The sequence below is a fragment of the Pinus tabuliformis genome, chromosome 7 (assembly GCF_031772625.1).
Source record: "Pinus tabuliformis cultivar Carrire ecotype Pingquan chromosome 7, CPIR1, whole genome shotgun sequence".
Classification (NCBI taxonomy): domain Eukaryota; kingdom Viridiplantae; phylum Streptophyta; class Pinopsida; order Pinales; family Pinaceae; genus Pinus; species Pinus tabuliformis.
In genome coordinates, this window is record NC_142293.1 from 1,730,949,242 (window position 1) to 1,730,967,663 (window position 18,422).

The 18,422-nt window shown below is 41.5% G+C and overlaps 1 protein-coding gene across 1 annotated transcript in view; it reads right to left on the bottom strand.

Moving 5' to 3' along the window:
- Nucleotides 1-18,422, bottom strand: part of LOC149255257 (ATP-dependent DNA helicase Q-like 2) — a 142,017-nt gene that overhangs the window by 107,331 nt on the left and 16,264 nt on the right. The window lies entirely within an intron of this gene.

Below are 18,422 nucleotides of genomic sequence, written 5' to 3' on the forward strand. Positions count from 1 at the left end.
ATGTGATCTTTCATTTCTTGAACATTCTTCTTCTTGATATGTCCTTCTATTTTGATAGTTTGAGGAGTGGTAATTCCGGCCAATGCATTACAAGATATGGTCGGATTCATTTATTCTTTCTCGATGTGATCTTTCACTTCTTGAACCTTTTTATTCTTGATATGTCCTTCTATCTTGAGAGTTTAAGGAGTGGTAATTCTTGCAAATGCTTTACAAGATATGGTCGGATTCATTTCTTCTTTATCTAGCGTTGGTTCCTAGTGTATATCCTCTTCTTTTGTTGTTTTTTGATCATTTTCTTCCTCCTTTTCATAATCTATGTAAAATAATTTCTTCTCAACACACTTATGACCTTTAGTGTATTTTCTATCACAATTGTAACAAAGCCCTTTTTCTCTTTTTTCTTCCAATTGTTGTGTTGTAAACCTTGTAGGTTGTGGAAGGCTAAGAGAAAAACACTTCCATAATTATAGTCGTGAGTGGTGGGATTCCTTGTTTCCATAATTTCACTTTCAACTTTTCTTGCCAACCTGAATGTCTTCTCCAATGAATCAGGTTCCCAAAGACGAACCTCATGTTGAATGTTATCCTTTAAACTCCCTATGAAGACATCAATCATTTTCTTCTCTGGAATATCATTTACCCTTATATTCAATTTTTGAAAGTCCTCAATGTGCTCTGCCATTGAACACTTTTGTTTGTGATTTATCAATTGGTTAAAGAAGGTGTTTCTCTTTGTATCCTCATAATGTGTTATCATTTCCTCCGTGAAAATTGAGCATGTAACAAGTGGTTTACGAGAACAAAGCCCTTCATACCATAAAAATTGATTCGGTTCTAAATATAAAGATGCAATACGTACCTTTTGTAATAGTTGCACCTCATGTAGATCAAAATGTTGCTCAATCTGTAGTATCATATTTAACGGATCCTTGCCATCAAACTTCTTCATATCGCCTTTTCTTGATTTTAGGAGCTCGATCTTGAAACGACTATAACTCTGTAATTTCAGATCTCCAAGTTCTAAAATTTCAACCTGCAGTAGCCCTCTGAGTCCTCTTTCTAACCCCGCAAGTCTGATCAGAATTTGATTGTCCAAGAAAGAGTTATGCCCAATCTCCTAAGATGACCTGATAATATAATGTTTCAGTGTAGCAAACTTGTACGACGTGCCACGTGTCACTATTTCGACCTTCAGATCTGAAAAATATACACAGAAAACTACAGTGTGTCCTATTTCTGTAACTTGTGAAATTTAAATTTGTTGCTCAGAAAGAAAGTTATGATGATTTTCCCAAGGTCACCTGTTTAGAATGTAATTCGGGAGTCTGCAAAAACCCTAACTTCCTCAGATTATATCTCCGAAAATATAGCGAGAAAATATCTGAGATTCGGACCCGAGCTTCACCAAGATTTCAGCTCAAATGGGTTTTAATTTCAGAGTCTAAACCTTTGTAGAAACAATATTATAGCGAAAATTCCACGATGACCTGTTTGAGATGAAATTCTGGAGCTTGTAAAAACCCTAACTTCCTCAGATCATATCTCCGAAAATATAGTGAGACAAGATCTGAAATTCGGACCTGAAGTTCAGACCGATCTCTTCTCAAATGGGTTTTTTTTAGCTTCTGAAACTTCGTAGAGAAAACGTTATAGCGAAAATTCCACGATGACCCATTTGGAGCAGCGAAACCCTAGAATCCAAAGCTCTGATGCCAAACATTATGAAACTAGCGCACAAAAAGATAGAAAATATAGATAAACACCTTAAAAATAAGCCTCTTCGAGGGGGAAACCTCCTTTACATTACACAAATGAACAATTCTTGGATGATACAAATGACAATACCTCCTTTCTATATATAAGAGTCTAAGGGATCATAATATAATCAGAGTTGACATAACAATAATAATGCAAGGGCACAATAATAGCAATAGTGGGCTTCTATGGGGCACAATATTAACAATATGGGGACTACATGAGCACAACAATATAATAAGGGGGTTCTACTAATAACAATAAGGGATTACACTAGTAGTATAGAGACCTAAAAGGTATTGACAAGGATTGAGACAATATTGTGAACGAAAAGAAATGCCAATGCTGACTGTGCTAGAAATGTTGTCGAAAAGAGCACATCTAGGTACTTCTTTAGCTTGGGTTTTGCAATGATTTCCTAGATGAGTCAGAAGCAGAGGTTTGTTGCTTTGAGTACAGCAAAGGCAGAGTACATCACTGCTAGTATGGCTAGCTGAGAGGTAGTGTAGTTGAGAAAGATCTTTGGAGATTTGTTTGAGCATGTGTTGGACACGACTGTGATATATTATGATAATAAAAGTAGGATCTGTATTAAAGCACATTGAGATTAGATATCACTATATAGGGGATATAGTGTAAAAGCGGAGCAGTGAAGCTCCAACACATCTTGATTGATGAGTAGGCTACTGACATTCTCTCCAAGCCAATCATATTCTTCAGAGAGCAGCTTGGATTGGTGGATGTGACCCTTCTGAACAACTACACTCAGCTATGCTCTTCGTCCCTGTCTTTTGACTTCCATTAATTTGGAGAGGGGGGTAGGGGAGGGGAGAGGAGGGGGGAGAGGAGGGGGGCGGGGAGGGGGAATGGAGTCGAGGAGCTCCTAGGGTTGAGGGTGCTCCTTGCGAGTCATGGACAATAGGATGTGTCTAGACTCTGAACCTTTTTAGGAATGGTAAGTGGTATCTCCTCTATTGTCAAGGTAGGAAGTGTCTGATCCTTAACAAGAATGGTAAGCGGTATCTCCCTTACTATTGAATATTACACTAGTATGCATCCTACCCACAATTCGGCTTTGCTGGGATTGCCACCCATTTGGCCAATGAGCGAGGAGACTTAGGACGTGTCTAATCCCTACCACTTGTGGTAAGAGGTATCTCCCCCAAGTTATTGGATGCAGGTGGGTTAGTTTTTGTAGCATCGGGCAAGTGTTCTAGTCTTGATTTGTGTCAAAGAGGCAAAGAACACGAGATCTTCAAAACCCAGAAAAGGTTTTGCGAGATAAGCTTGTGAAACATCTTAATTAAATTAATTAGCCATCATTTAAAATTTTCTTAAGTCTAACTTAGGAAAACTGGTTAATTAATAGCAATTGATTTAAGAAAAGGTGAGAAAGCACTAGAAACTCACACGAATTGAGTTTAAGATGATCTTTGCCATTCATGGGAATCTAATCATGGTTGTTGGTGTTAAGTTATGGTATGTTCTATGCTTATAACAGTTTACTTCTTTTCCTTATTATATTCCACAAATTAGCAATCACATGTACATAAAGTAAAGTGCAGATAGAACATTAAACGATCAACAGAAAACAAGCCAAGACAAGAGACACAAGATGTGGTGGCTAGCCAGGGACAAACCGCACAATGTGTGGGGAAACCCTTTGATCAAATCTTCTTTTATCTTCAATAATTCAGCAGAGAGAAATAGTACAATAAATCTGATTCATATCAGCAGTAGAAAACCCTAGATCAGCATCATCAACATTAGCGGCTTCATTATAAAACTAGGGAAAACGATATCTCACAAACCGACTGTCGGATCGGCTTGATTCCACCACCAAAAGTTGCAGCTTTAAGAGGAGGTTCAGATGAACCTACAGCGCAGTTCAGATGAGGAGATTTTCTAGTCCACGCAGGTTAATCTTTACTTCTGCAGTTGCAGCTTCAGTTTCAGCAATTTCTGGCTTCAAACTAGGGTAGTCGATATCTTGCAGACCGTTCGTCGGATTGACTTCATTCCACCACCAAAAGTTGTGTCTTTCAAAGGAGATCCAAATGGACCTACAGCGCAGTTCTAAAGAGGAAATCTTCTAGGCGACGCAAGTCAATCTTTACTTCTGCAGTTGCAGCTTCAGTTTCAGCAGTTTCCGGCTTCACATGTGTCAGAGAGAGACCTTTTTCTGCGCAGTAGATAGAGAGATGTGTGATGAGATGAGTGAGTTCAAATGAGGAAAAGTCCTCTTATATTTATACACAACGTTGGTGGGTGAATAGATGTGATTGTTGGGCTTCTGAGCCTACATGAGTTGTAGGTCGGCTTGCTAATAATTCCATAATCAAAATAAATTCATATCTCCATGAATACTTATCGGAATCGGATGATCTTTATATCAATCGTACATCTCTCGACGAGAGGAATCTAATAAAAATATTATCAGCCATGAATAAGATGACCCACATGAAGTTTTGCCCTGGTTGCCAATTTTAACACTCCCTCTCAACCAAGGAGAACTTCATCTGCAATCTGTTTATCGGTCATTACTATTCATCCATCAAATGTACTGCCCTGTACAGCCTCACCCTTGCCCTGCTCTGCTCTATTCTGCCTGTTCTGCTTTGTCTTGTTCTACCCTGTACTGATCGGTATTACTTTGCTCTGTTCAGCTCTGCTCTTGCATTGTTCTTGTTCTGCTCTGCTTTTGTCCGAATTATGAAGCATAGTTTTTAAAACCGGAACCGGTGACCGAACCGGTCCACCTAATGAACCGGTTTACTGACCGAAACCGGTCTAACTGAGACTGGTTTGGTCTAAACGAACCGGTTTTAGAAAAATACATTAAATAATTATTTTTTAATGAAAAAAACGATTTTTAAGATTTAAAACCATGATTCCAAGCCAATAGAGACAAAATATGCAAAGATTGCTCATTTATATACCATGCAAAGGTGAATATATCAAAATGGCACCGAGTGCAATACATATCATCGACAAAATACATAAGCAATGAGGCTCTAAATGGCCTCTAGAGTGCAAAAACAAAGCCTACAAACTATGGGGCCAGTGGCCTACTACAAGACCCCAGTCTATACTCTACATAAATGATAATAGTAATACTATAATAGTGATCAACATTATCACTTGAAGTTGAAACTTCTCATGAGTCTCAGTCATCATGATCAAACTCAGTTGGTTGAGTCTTGACTCCCAAACTTTGCAGTCACAAACTTCTCTATTGGTTCAGTGACTTGAGTCTCAAACTTTTGAAGGTATTCTGCCCTAATATGCCCTATTATTTCATTTGGTGCTTCACATGGCTTTACACGACCTCCTATCCCAGCCAAGTGTTGCTTGAACCTGTTAATACCCCCTCCTTGAATGGATTTTTGGCAATATTTGCAGATCATTTTGCCATCAATCATATCACAATGAGCCCAGGTAGTATCTCTGGCTTTTGGAGGCATGATGACTACCTGGATGGTAGATCATAGAAGTGAGAAGTTTATAACACATAAAAAAAATTAATTCATGGACAACAGTCAAATGAGGAATTTTTTAGTGCAAATCCTTACCTGGAAATGCAAACTAGCTTCCTTAGCCTCCTCTTGAAGATGGCAACTCCACTGATAGCTACAAACTATCTCCAAAATAGCTCAAACTCCAACTCCAAGATGACTACTTCAGCAAAAACTCAACACTCTCCAAGCTCACAAACACTCACAAATACTCCAAAACAGTTGTGTGAGACAAATGAGAGTGAGAGGGGCCTCTTAAAGGCTTGGAGAGGGTGTTTTTGGAGGGAAAACACCCTTAGTTTCCCCCCAAAACCCCTAAAACACAGTCCGCATTACACTTTTTGCATTACACGGTGAGTGTGCCTCTAACTGGCCGGTTTGATACAAAACCGGCCGGTTCCGTCCTAAACCGGTCGGTTTGATACAAAACCGGCCGGTTAGCACCAGTTTAGGGCAAATTTTGGCGAAATGGACGATTGAACCGGGTTTTTTGGCCAATTTAGACCGGCGGCCTTGCTAACCGATCGGTTAGACCGGTAACCGGTTTTTAAAAACGGTTTTAAAAACTATGTTATGAAGAAGAAGAAATGATCGAAGATGTATCATACTAACTCAAAAGTTAGTCTCAGAGTATGTACCACTGGTCCCAGACCAGTCTCAACCAACCCGAAGTCAGCGTCATAGTGAGTACAACTCCACTGGTCCTAGACCAGTATCATCCTCCATTGACTCAAAATCAGTCTCAGAGTGCGTACCACTGGTCCCAGACCAGTCTCAGCCGACCCGAAGTCAGCTTCATAGTAAGTACCACTCCTACCACTGGTCCCGGACCAGTATCGCAGTCTCAGAGAGTGTACCACTGGTCCCAGACCAGTCTCAACTGATTCGAAGTCAGCGTCATAGTATGTACCACTCTCACTGGTCCCAGACCAGTACTGCACTGACACGAAGTCAGTCTCGGAGTATGTACCACTGGTCCCACACCAGTCTCAACTGACCCGAAGTTAGCGTCATAGTATGGTACAACTCCTACCACTGGTCCCAGACCAGTATCGTTGATCCCAAATCAATGGAGGTCATCCTAGCGTAGGGAGTACGGTAGATACAACGATGCGTCCATCGATACTACTATGGTCCCTAACTTCATTTCCCTGCTCATTGATCAGATGAGAGGTACTTCCCATGAGTCCCAAACTGCATGGGTAGGATGCCTCGACAGGAGAACTAATCAATCCTGTCCTCACAGGAGAACACATCAATCCTGCTACAATCGCCATGGAGAACACATCAATCCAGGCCGCTATGGAGAACACATCAATCCAGGCCTCACAGGAGAACTAATCATCCTGCTACACAGGAGTGCGAATCATCCTGTTCCACAAGAGAGCGAATCATCCTGTTCCACAAGAGAGCGAATCATCTTGTTCCAGTGCGCACCACCAGGGGAGGGTGAGTCACCCTGTGGTCATATGTTGCTCCAATAATAACCGCAAGCCCTCAGAGCTCCCAGAGCTCAATGTAGGACCCTTGTGTTAGTGTCAGTCTTTCCAGCCTTCCTCCAGTGATCAAATATGCTCTTACAAAGTGATTTTGAAGTGTCAAGGTCAAATTTTGTCATTTCAAAGAGTTTTCAAGCAAAATTTGGTCACTAGGCATTAGGTCTAGGGTTTGCTTTAACTCCTTCTAAAGTTGTCCAAATGTCGGTCCGTGTCACCATTCAGCTGAGTCTATCATCATTCATAGGGTTGTCATTATCATCTCAGTGTCTAATGAGTCATTTTACACTTTGTCCATGCTTCAGTTGCGCCTAGGCAGGGTCATTTCCCACTCCTAGGGTTTTGAAAGCTAATTTCTCTTGGATGGTCAAATCACTAGCAAAACTTGTATCCAGATGTTCATACACCTTCCCCTATCTTTCATGTACCTTATCCAACACTTCCCATCACTGAGATCCCCCAAATTCCTCATTTTTGCACAAACCCTAGTTTCTAGCTACAACCTGGCAATTTTCTAGGTTTGGCCTGTGTTTTGCCCTTTTGGACCCCTTCCCCTCGCTCAATCTATGAAATTCCACTTTCCCCTGCTTCCTTACATCCCTCCCCACTCCCAAAAATTTCCCCAAGAATTTAGAAGCCCCCTATCCTCTTCATTTCACTCCATTTCGACAAAATTCCTTGTTTCACACATCGGGGCAAGTCGCACTCAAATGATGTTCCAGAGCAATAAAAGATGAATTTTGGAAAACTGAGAGAGGTTTTTGTCCATAACATGCCAAAGAAGAAAAACCTCCTTCACTTTTTGCACAGGTGTCATGGTTTTAGAGAAATGTCAAAATTGCAATCGCCAGATCCAAGGAGGTTGGCCAAGGCACAAAAAAGGAGAAAAAGGCCCGATCCCCTCCACATCTTGGCCGAGGCTTCCTTGAAGGACCAAGGCACTAAATAGCCTAGCCACAACACAAATCCCAAGAAATTTTGAGCATTTTGGGTAAATTTTGGTTTTTTTCAGGCAATTTACAGGTTTTCTCCATTAACGGGTCTCACCCCCCGCGCGACCCTTCATCTTGGCAACTCCATTTTGCAAAAACTCAGCATTTCCAGATTTGTCATGAGAAGTTACATATGCTCATCCATGGACAAGAGATTTTATGAAGTTTTGGGCCTCCAGAAAGTCAAAAAACAAGCAAAAAATGACTTTCTGCCACATTTTTGAGACACAGAAAGCAGTCTTGGGAGATTGCACTTTTGGAGGGGCAAATGACCACCAAATTCAGAAATTCCAGTTGGGTTGGAAAGTAGACTCACAGACCTTTCCAACAAGCCTACTCTTGCTCAATTTGGACACCTGGAAGTGCCCCAAAAGTGGTCCCAAAGGCGCGCGACCCGTCAGGCAAATTTCTCCAAATTTCAGTGTACAGCTCAGAAAAACGCAGTTTGACCCTGTTTGACTTTTTGGGGTAGATTATTATGCTCTTTGATGTAATTAATGTACTTTTATGACACTTTTACACTTATGTACCTCTTCTAGAAGATTCATTCATGAAAAAGGTGAAAATTAAATGAATGAATTGGTTTCCTAGCTTATAGAGGCAAGTTGTTTTGACTGCCTAGTTTTCAGTGCTTAGTTTAGAAGTGGTTGAAACAACTCCTAGGATAGTGAGCTCGACCCATGGAGGCAGGGAAAGAGGTTAGATGATCTATATTATGTACTTTCTTGCTCATTTTCATGGTTGGACTCTTGAGGGAGAAGCTATCATTGTATTATTCACCTGCAATTTTTGACAAAGGAAGACCAGGGTTTTGCAGTCCTTTTTGGGATTCTTGTGGTTACATGTATTGATGGTGTGTTTCTCTATGTACTTGTAAGTGTGTTATGTGAATCATTTCCATTCTTTTCCTTCTGCACATTAAACAAATGAAGTGTTAAAGTAGAATTCATGACTGTCATGCTCTGCTTTTAAGTTTGTTTAATTTCAATGTTTTCTACTGTTTAAGGAGAATTCAAAGTTATTGTTTGCTCTCCTTAGCTCCTCACCTGTCTTTCTCATCCATTCACCTCAATCTAAGGCATCAATATTGTATCCTATCTCGCCCCAAAGAACCCCCTGCAGAAACTGTGTCCTATCCCCGCACCCAAAATTGCTACTCCTCAATTTGCCACCAAAAACCCTAAAAATCCCAAATCAACCCTTTTGATCAGTTTACTAGCCTAAAATCAGTGTTACGCTATTGGTTATCTCGCCCATTGAAGATCTTTATCGAGATAGACCGGAGAGAGCCCTCTCCCGCCCCGTAGGGCTAGCTACGAGGTTAAGTGGTTTGATGTTGCCTTGAGGTTTACCTTTCTCAGCCTGAGGTGAAATTTCAAGCGCTAACACCTTGTACAAGGGTTTCTTGACTACTCCAAATCGTTTGGGAAAATCACAGATTAGATCTTTCCTCGGGGCGTTGACAAGGTGTATCGACCTGTACATCATCTTAATGCGATGGAGCCTCCTTGCTCATCGACTTACCATATCCCAGATGATGTCTATCTGCTATAGCAATCGACGAATACGGGATTCCTCAATAATCAAATCCCACCTCTGGTTGTTACAGAGAATCACAGTGGTATCCAATGTAAATCCAAACAGCTCACTGAAGAGCTTTCGCAACCAGACTGCCTCACACGAGGTCATGCTAGCAGCAATATATTCTGCTTCGGTGGTGCTCAAAGCCACCGACTTCTGCTTCCTGCTCATCCAGGATATCGAAGCAAATCCCAAGGTGAAACAGCACCCGGAAGTGCTCTTACGGTCCATCACACTGCCTGCCCAATCATCATCAGTATATCCAAGTAGTCTTATATCTCCGGTAGTGTATCTTAACCCATTGTACCACGAAGATTTCTCAGAAGATTCTTGGCATCAATCCAGTGAGGCTCAACCAAATATGAGCTCACAATGCTAACTGCAAAACACATGTTCGGATGGAGGTTCACCAAGAACATCAATGCGAATGAGTTTATGAAACTCAGAGGCATTTCCCAAATCTGGTCCGACATCACTACCATATAACTTCTAGCAGTTAAGATCCTCGAGGTAGTCACAGGCTTGCAGTCCATCATACCAAATCTTTCCAATATCTTTACCACATATTTTCCTTGAGATAGGAAAATTTCCCTTGGCTTCTGCCACACTTCAAGTCCTTGGTCCTTCATTTCAAATTCAGAAGCAAACTCCCTCTTAAATTTTTGAATGAGAGGGTGTGCACCTGTTAGAAAGAGGTCATCCACATACAACACCAGTATGAGAGGTTTATCATCTTCAACCTTAAAGTAAAGGTTAGGATCGGCTTCACTCCTAGTGAATCCCAGCTTCATCAAGTAGCTATCGATCCTCTCATACCATGCTCGGGGTGCTTACTTCAGCCCATGGAGAGCCTTCTTCAACTTGCATACATGATATTTTCAATCATAAATCTCAAATCCCTCGGGTTGCTCCACATAGACCTCTTCTTTCATCGAACCATGCAAGACACGGTCTTGACATCCATCTGATGTAGGTTCCATCCTGGTGAAGCGGCAAGGGCTATGATCAAGCAGATGGTCGTATATCTGGCAACAGGTGCAAATATCACATCACAGTCTATACCTTCCTTCTGGGAGAAACCACAAGCAACAAAACGATCCTTATACTTTTCCGTACTTCCATCTGCTGCATGCTTTATCTTCTAAAGCCATTCGGAAGTAACAACTGTCTTGTCGTGGGGTCTGGGAACTACTTCCCAAACATCATTCTTCATGATAGACTCATATTCTTCGGTCATAGCATCCTTCCATACTTGATGCTTGACGGCATCTAAGAATGACGAACGCTCATTTTGTATGATCGTGCTCATGATGGTCAGGTATCCCTGATACCTATTAGGTTTCTTACTTTCACGAAAGGTTCCTCGGGGTGCAGCATGTCCTTCAGCATCATCAAGTAGCTCCCTAAGCCATGAAGGCCTCTTCCTAGAAGAGGAAGGTTCATGTGGAGGAGGATCAATCAGATCCATGGGTTCTTCTACATCAGGCATTGATTCATCATCCGTTTCTTTCGATTCCCTGGTGTCAGCTTCTTGAGAGCTCCTCAAAGTCGGAAGATTGTTCACCTTGCTGAGAGCCATATCTTCGTCAAAGGTGACATCATTACTAATTACGACTTCCCTTTGACCGGCTACATAGATTCTATAGCCTTTAGTATTTTCACCATAGCCCACAAAAATTCCCTTCTTTCCAGATGCACCCAATTTATTTCTTTTCTCTTTCGACACATGAAAATATACAGGGCTTCCAAAAATTCTAAAATGAGAAACATCAGGTTTCTTAGCGGTGAACTTTTCTTCAGGAGTCTTGGAACCCAATGCTTGATGAGGACATCGATTTTGTACATATACGGCAGTGTTTGTAGTTTCAGCCCATAGAAACTTCGAAAGTCTTTGATCATGTAGCAGGACCCGGACAGCTTCCACAATCGTGCGGTTCTTGCCAAACCATTCTGCTCAGGAGCATGTGGTGTAGTAGTCTCCCTCTTAATGCCAGCCTCAGATATGCCTGAGTGAACCAACTGTAATATATCGGAGGTCTTGCTTTGGCTTGAAGGGAATGGTCCATTTTTGAGCTTTCCTTCGGCACATCCCGAACATACACCTTCATTCTCTTCTTGGAATTTGGGCATCCCTGTTACCATCTGTCTTACATCGGGTAGAGCTTTGTAATGAAAGTGGGCAAACCTCCGATGCCAAAGTTCGGACTGAAGAGATGTGTCATAAGACATGACACCTAGCGAACTTCCATCGACCTGATATAATGAATCAACACTAAACCCAAGAGTAAAGGCATCTTTAACATTATTTTTCCATATACGTACCTTGCCATCGCTGAAGGTTACCTTGTAGCCTTTGTTTTCCATTGCCGAGATGGACGCTAGGTTCTTTTTGAGGTCAGGTGCATTTAATACATCCTGGACTTTCTAGCCTTCTTGAATGGTTGTCCTCTTCCTCGATTCCCAGCTCTCCTCTTATCTTTGCTATTGAATTTTCCATCCCTTTGATTACCATGAGAGGGATTTTGATCATCGTCCCGGTGTGAGTCCTTCTTATCAGGGCACTCCCTTGCATAGTAGCCTTCTTTATCGCAGATGTAACATCATCATTTTCTTCCAGCGTTAGGTCCAGCCTTTCCTTTTGATTTAGTCCCGGAATTATTTCTTTTCTTAGCATGAGAAGAAAAGGCAGCAAGAGGACCTTTAGGCATGGGCATTTCTTGCTCTTCTTCCCTTGTTTCTTCTTGAATGCATCTAGCCATTAATTCCTCGAAACCAGGAATTACATTATAGTTCAGAAGAGTAGTCCTGAACACGTACCATTCGGATGGTAATCCTCCAAGAGTCGTGAGTGCCATTTCCCAGTCTATCGTAGATTTCCTTGGAGGTGTCCAGTTCAGAGATGTAGGACACCAAGTGCTTGTCGATAGAGTCCCGGATGATCTTCTATTTTGACTTCTTCGATTTTCCATTTGTTCCATGCAGCAGCGGATGCATTTGATGGAGGCTCAACAATATTTCCTCTTACATGGTCCAGCACTCCTTGATCTTCTAGGGTTAGATCGATAGACATCTTCCATGCATGATAGTCATCTTTCTCACGGAGCTTGTCCTCAGCAGGAAAGAGTGTTGAGGACCCCATAGTTCTTTTAGGATATCCTTGCCAATGTTTTCTTCGGTGATTGCTATTGCTCTTGCTTGGGCTTTGTCTTCACCTCAGCTCTGATACCATGTTAAGTTATGGTATGTTCTATGCTTATAATAGTTTACTTCTTTTCCTTATTATATTCCACAGATTAGCAATCACATGTACATAAAGTAAAGTGCAGATAGAACATTAAACGATCGACAAAAAACAAGCCAAAACAAGAGACACAAGATGTGGCAGCTTGCCACGGACAAACCCCACAATGTGTGGGAAAACCCTTTGATCAAATCTTCTTTTATCTTCAATAATTCAGCAGAGAGAAATAGTACAATAAATCTGATTCATATCAGCAGTAGCAAACCCTAGATCAGCAGCATCAACATTAGCGGCTTCATTATCACACTAGGGCAAACGATATCTCACAAACCGACTGTCGGATCGGCGCTATTCTACCACCAAATGTTGCAGCTTCAAGACGAGGTTCAGATGAACCTACAGCGTAGTTCAGATGAGGAGATCTTCTAGTCCACACAGGTCAATCTTTACTTCTACAGTTGCAGCTTCAGTTTCAGCAGTTTCCAGCTTCAAACTAGGGCAGTCGATATCTTGCAAACCGTTCGTCGGATTGACTTCATTCCACCACCAAAAGTTGCGTCTTTCAGAGGAGATCCAGATGGACCTACAACGCAGTTCTAAAGAGGAGATCTTCTAGGCCACGCAAGTCAATCTTTACTTCTGCAGTTGCAGCTTCAGTTCCAACAGTTTCCGGCTTCACATGTGTCAGAGAGAGACCTTTTTCTGCGCAGTAGAGAAGAGACTCATTTCTGCGCAGTAGATAGAGAGAGATGTGATGAGATGAGTGAGTTCAAATGAGGAAAAGTCCTCTAATATTTATACACAATGTTGGTGGGTGAATAGATGCGACTGTTGGGCTTCTGAGCCTACATGAGTTGTAGGTCGGCTTGATAATAATTCCACAATCAAAATAAATTCATATCTCCATGAATACTTATTGGAATCGGATGATCTTTATATCAATCCTACACCTCTCGACGAGAGGAATCTAATAAAAATATTATCAGCCATCAATAAGATGACCCACATGAAGTTTTGCCCTGGTTGCCAATTTTAACAATTGGTGAGCCAATGGATGAGAGCAAGATGATGGGGATGGAGATAGACACATTGAGTGAAAAGGAGAGTGAGTTTTTCTTGAAGAAAGTGTAACTAGGTTCAGTCTTCATAATGACATGATCTTTGTAGATGATGTAATAAAAGAGAATAAATTATTTTTGTATGCCTTGCTACATGGGTTTCAGGAGCAAGAAGTGTCATCGGTCAAAAAAATTCTCCTTGATGTCTTTAGGATTTATTAATATGTCAAAGAATCATGTCATGTAAAAAGAAGCTCTTCATGAGCTTATGTAAATGTATACAAGTCCACAAAAGTGTGTAGCAGCCCTCCAAAGACCAAGATCAATCCTCCATTAGCAAGCCCAAGAAGTCTGCAAGCAAATCGATAAGGAATTCATCATGTCGGCTTCAATATTGAATTAAATATATATTCAAATGTCATGTCGGCTCAAATAATAGACATGTTGGTTCATGTATTCAAGTCGGCTCAATATAGGAGGCACAAACCACTATAAATACCCGTCTAGGGTATCCGCAAATGGAAGACACAGAACTCACATTCTCCTCTGAAATTTCGATGGGTATGAGGTGCAGGCAGGACAGATTTTGGATGGGTACAATAGGGCGTAAGAAGTTGGATTCTTCTCTGCTATTTCAAATGGTACAGCAAGGACAAATTCTCGGATTCCTTTGAGTCTTCGGATGGCACAATGAGCAACAGTCATGGTTACAATGACAGTGAAGCCCTCGCACATATCTCTGCAGTCTCGACATGGTTACAACAAGTTAAGTCTCAAAGGATATCACTATAAAGGGTTTGGATGTATCTCTAGTAACCTCTGCATACTATCTAAGCACTGCTATAGTCTCAACATACTGATAATGAAGATGATCTAAGTGATATCTCTGTAGTAGTCTCCTTATAATGAGAAGGAGACTTAATGACAATGACAAGGCTTACAGTTTCAACATAATGAGAAGCAGTGATAAGAATTAATATCTTGGCATAATAAGAAAAGGTGACAAGGATCATCACAGTCTCGGAATACACTCTCGACATGGTCACAATCAATGTGATGATGATCTCAGCAAGAATGCAGTGATGATCTAAGTACAAATGAAGATATGGTGCAACAGTCATCATGATGATTGTCATAGAATCAAGGTCACAATGAAGATCTCAATGAAGACAAGAGACCTCGTTGACATGATGAAGAAGCAGTAATGAAGATCTCAGTGATGTAGTAATGATGGCCTCAATGGTGCAACAATGAGGATGATCTCAGCAGTGACACAGGAGAGGATTGGTATCTTGGTCTTGGAGTGGCAGAATGGATCAAGGGTCATGGTCTTGGTATTCGTCAGAGGAGAGGATTGGTATCTTGGTCTTGGAGTGGCAAAATGGGTCAAGGGTCATGGTCTTGGTATTCGTCAATTGGAATTTCTATAAGAAGAATTTTGTGCGGGTTTTCCTCTCCAAGAGGGAGAGGTTTTGGCCCTGGCAGAAAGCCAAATATCTTGTGTTCTTGTCTCTTTGTTTTGATAGCAGTTTGATGAAGTAAACACACACTAATAATACAAAGAAGATCAAGCTAAGATAAATTGTAAAAACACTTCACAAATTGTTATCATGTTAAGAAGAATCACTTTAATTCTGAATGCCCTAGATTCTTCAACATGGTATTAGAGGGAGTGGTTGCAGTCTAATCAAGGATAGATAAGAGACAATTCAAGGATCAAGTTTTAAGCAAAGCATTCAAAGATCAAACCCTAGATCAAGGAAACAGTTTACAATAGTTGTCTACAATAGCAAGGGCTTTGGAGATCAACAGTCTAAATATCAAACATTCAGATCTCAAGATATATGGCAACAGCTTTGGAAACTCCCACAGTTTTGGTCTATGTCATATCAGCAGGAGGACCTTTAGGCATGGGCATTTCTTGCACTTCTTCCCTTGTTTCTTCTTGAATGCATCTAGCCATTAATTCCTCGAAACCAGGAATTACATTATAGTTCAAAAGAGTAGTCCTGAACACATACCATTCAAATGACAATCCTCCAAGAGTTGTGAGTGCCATTTCTCTGTCAGTAATAGTTTCCCCAATAGATAGGAGATCGTTCTTGATCTCTGTGATTCTTAAGAAGTATGCTTGCATACTTTCATCTTTACCCTTCTTGATTTCCCTCAGCTTATTTCTAAGAAACAAAACTTGATTTGCATCATTAACTTTAAATAAACTCACCAGTCTATCGTAGATTTCCTTGGAGGTGTCCACTTCAGAGATGTAGGCCACCAAGTGCTTGTCGATAGAGTCCCGGATGATCTTCTATTGTTTTCACTTCTCCATTTTTTCATTTGTTCTAGGCAACAGCGGATGCATTTGATGGAGGCTCAACAATATTGCCTCTCACATGATCCAACACTCCTTGATTCTCCAAGGTTAGATCGATAGACATCTTCCATCCGTGATAGTCAGCTTTCTCACGGAGCTTGTCTTCAGCAGGAAAGAGTGTTGAGGACCCCATAGTTCTTTTAAGATAGCCTTACCAATATTCTCTTCGATGATTGCTCTTGCTCTTGCTCGGGCTTTGTCTTCACCTCAGCTCTGATACCATGTTAAGTTATGGTATGTTCTATGCTTATAACAGTTTATTTCTTTTTCTTATTATATTCCACCGATTAGCAATCACATGTACATAAAGTAAAGTGCAGATAGAACATTAAACGATAGATAGAAAACAAGCCAAGACAAGAGACACAAGATGTGGCGGCTAGCCAGGGACAAACCCCACAATGTGTGGGGAAACCCTTTGATCAAATCTTCTTCTATCTTCAATAATTCAGCAGAGAGAAATAGTAAAATAAATCTAATTCATATCAGCAGTATCAAACCCTAGATCAGCAGCATCAGCATTAGCAGCTTCATTATCAAACTAGGGCAGATCATATCTCACAAAACGGCCGTCGGATTGACTTCATTCCACCACCAAAAGTTTCGGCTTCTAGAGGAGGTTCAGATGAACCTACAGCGCAGTTTAGATGAGGAGATCTTCTAGGCCACGCAAGTCAATCTTTACTTCCGCAGTTGCAGCTTCAGTTTCAGCAGTTTCCAGCTTCAAACTAGGGCAGTCGATATCTTGCAAACCGTTCATCGGATTGACTTCATTCCACCACCAAAAGTTGCGGCTTTCAGAGGAGGTTCAGATGAACCTACAGCGCAGTTCCAAAGAGGAGATCTTCTAGGCCACGCAAGTCAATCTTTACTTCTGCAGTTGCAGCTTCAGTTTCAGCAGTTTCCGGCTTCAAACTAGGGCAGTCGATATCTTGCAAACCGTTCATCGGATTGACTTCATTCCACCACCAAAAGTTGCGGCTTTCAGAGGAAGTTTAGATGAACCTACAGCGCAATTCCAAAGAGGAGATCTTCTAGGCCACGCAAGTCAATCTTTACTTCTGCAGTTGCAGCTTCAAATTCAGCAGTTTCCGGCTTCAAACTAGGGCAGTCGATATCTTGCAAACCGTTCATCGGATTGACTTCATTCCACCACCAAAAGTTGCGGCTTTCAGAGGAGGTTCAGATGAAGCTACAGCGCAGTTCCAAAGAGGAGATCTTCTAGGCCACGCAAGTCAATCTTTACTTCTGCAGTTGCAGCTTCAAATTCAACAGCTTCTGGCTTCACATGTGTGAGAGAGAGACCCATTTCAGCGTAGTAGAGAACAGACTCATTTCTGCGTAGTAGAGAGAGAGATGTGATGAGATGAGTGAGTCCAAATGAGGAAAATTCTTCTTATATTTATACACAACGTTGGTGGGTGAATAGATGCCACTGTTGGGCTTCTGAGCCTACATGAGTTGTAGGTCGGCTTGATAATAATTCCATAATCAAAATAAATTCATATCTCCATGAATACTTATCGGAATCGGATGATCTTTATATCAATCCTACACCTCTCGATGAAAGGAATCTAATAAAAATATTATCAGCCATGAATAAGATGACCCACATGAAGTTTTGCCCTCGTTGCCAATTTTAACACTCCCTCTCAACAATGGAGAACTTCATCTGCAATCTGTCTATAGGTCGTTACTATTCATCCATCAAATGCACTGCCCTCTACAGCCTGACCCTTTCCCTGCTCTGCTCTATTCCGCCTGTTCTGCTTTGTCTTGTTCTGCCCTGCACTGATCTGTACTGTTTTGCTCTGTTCTGCTCTGCTCTTGTATTGTTCTGTTCTGCTCTACTTTTGTCCGAATTATGAAGAAGAAGAAATGATCGAGGATGTATCATACTAACTCAAAGTCAGTCTCAGAGTATGTACCATTGGTCCCAGACCAGTCTCAACCAACCCGAAGTCAGCGTCATAGTGAGTACAACTCCACTAGTCCTAGACCAGTATCATCCTCCACTGACTCAAAGTCAGTCTCAGAGTGCGTACCACTGGTCCCAGACCAGTCTTCGCCGACCCGAAGTCAGCTTGATAGTAAGTACCACTCCTACCACTGGTCCCTGACCAGTATCGCAGTCTCAGAGAGTGTACCACTGGACCCAGACCAGTCTCAACCGACCCGAAGTCAGCATCATAGTATGTACCACTCTCGCTGGTCCCATACCAGTACTGCACTGACACAAAGTCAGTCTCGGAGTATGTACCACTGGTCCCACACCAATCTCAACCAACCCGAAGTCAACGTCATAGTATGGTACAACTCCTACCACTGGTCCCAGACCAGTATCATTGATCCCAGATCAATGGAGGTCATCCTAGTGTAGGGAGTACGGTAGATACAACGATGCGTC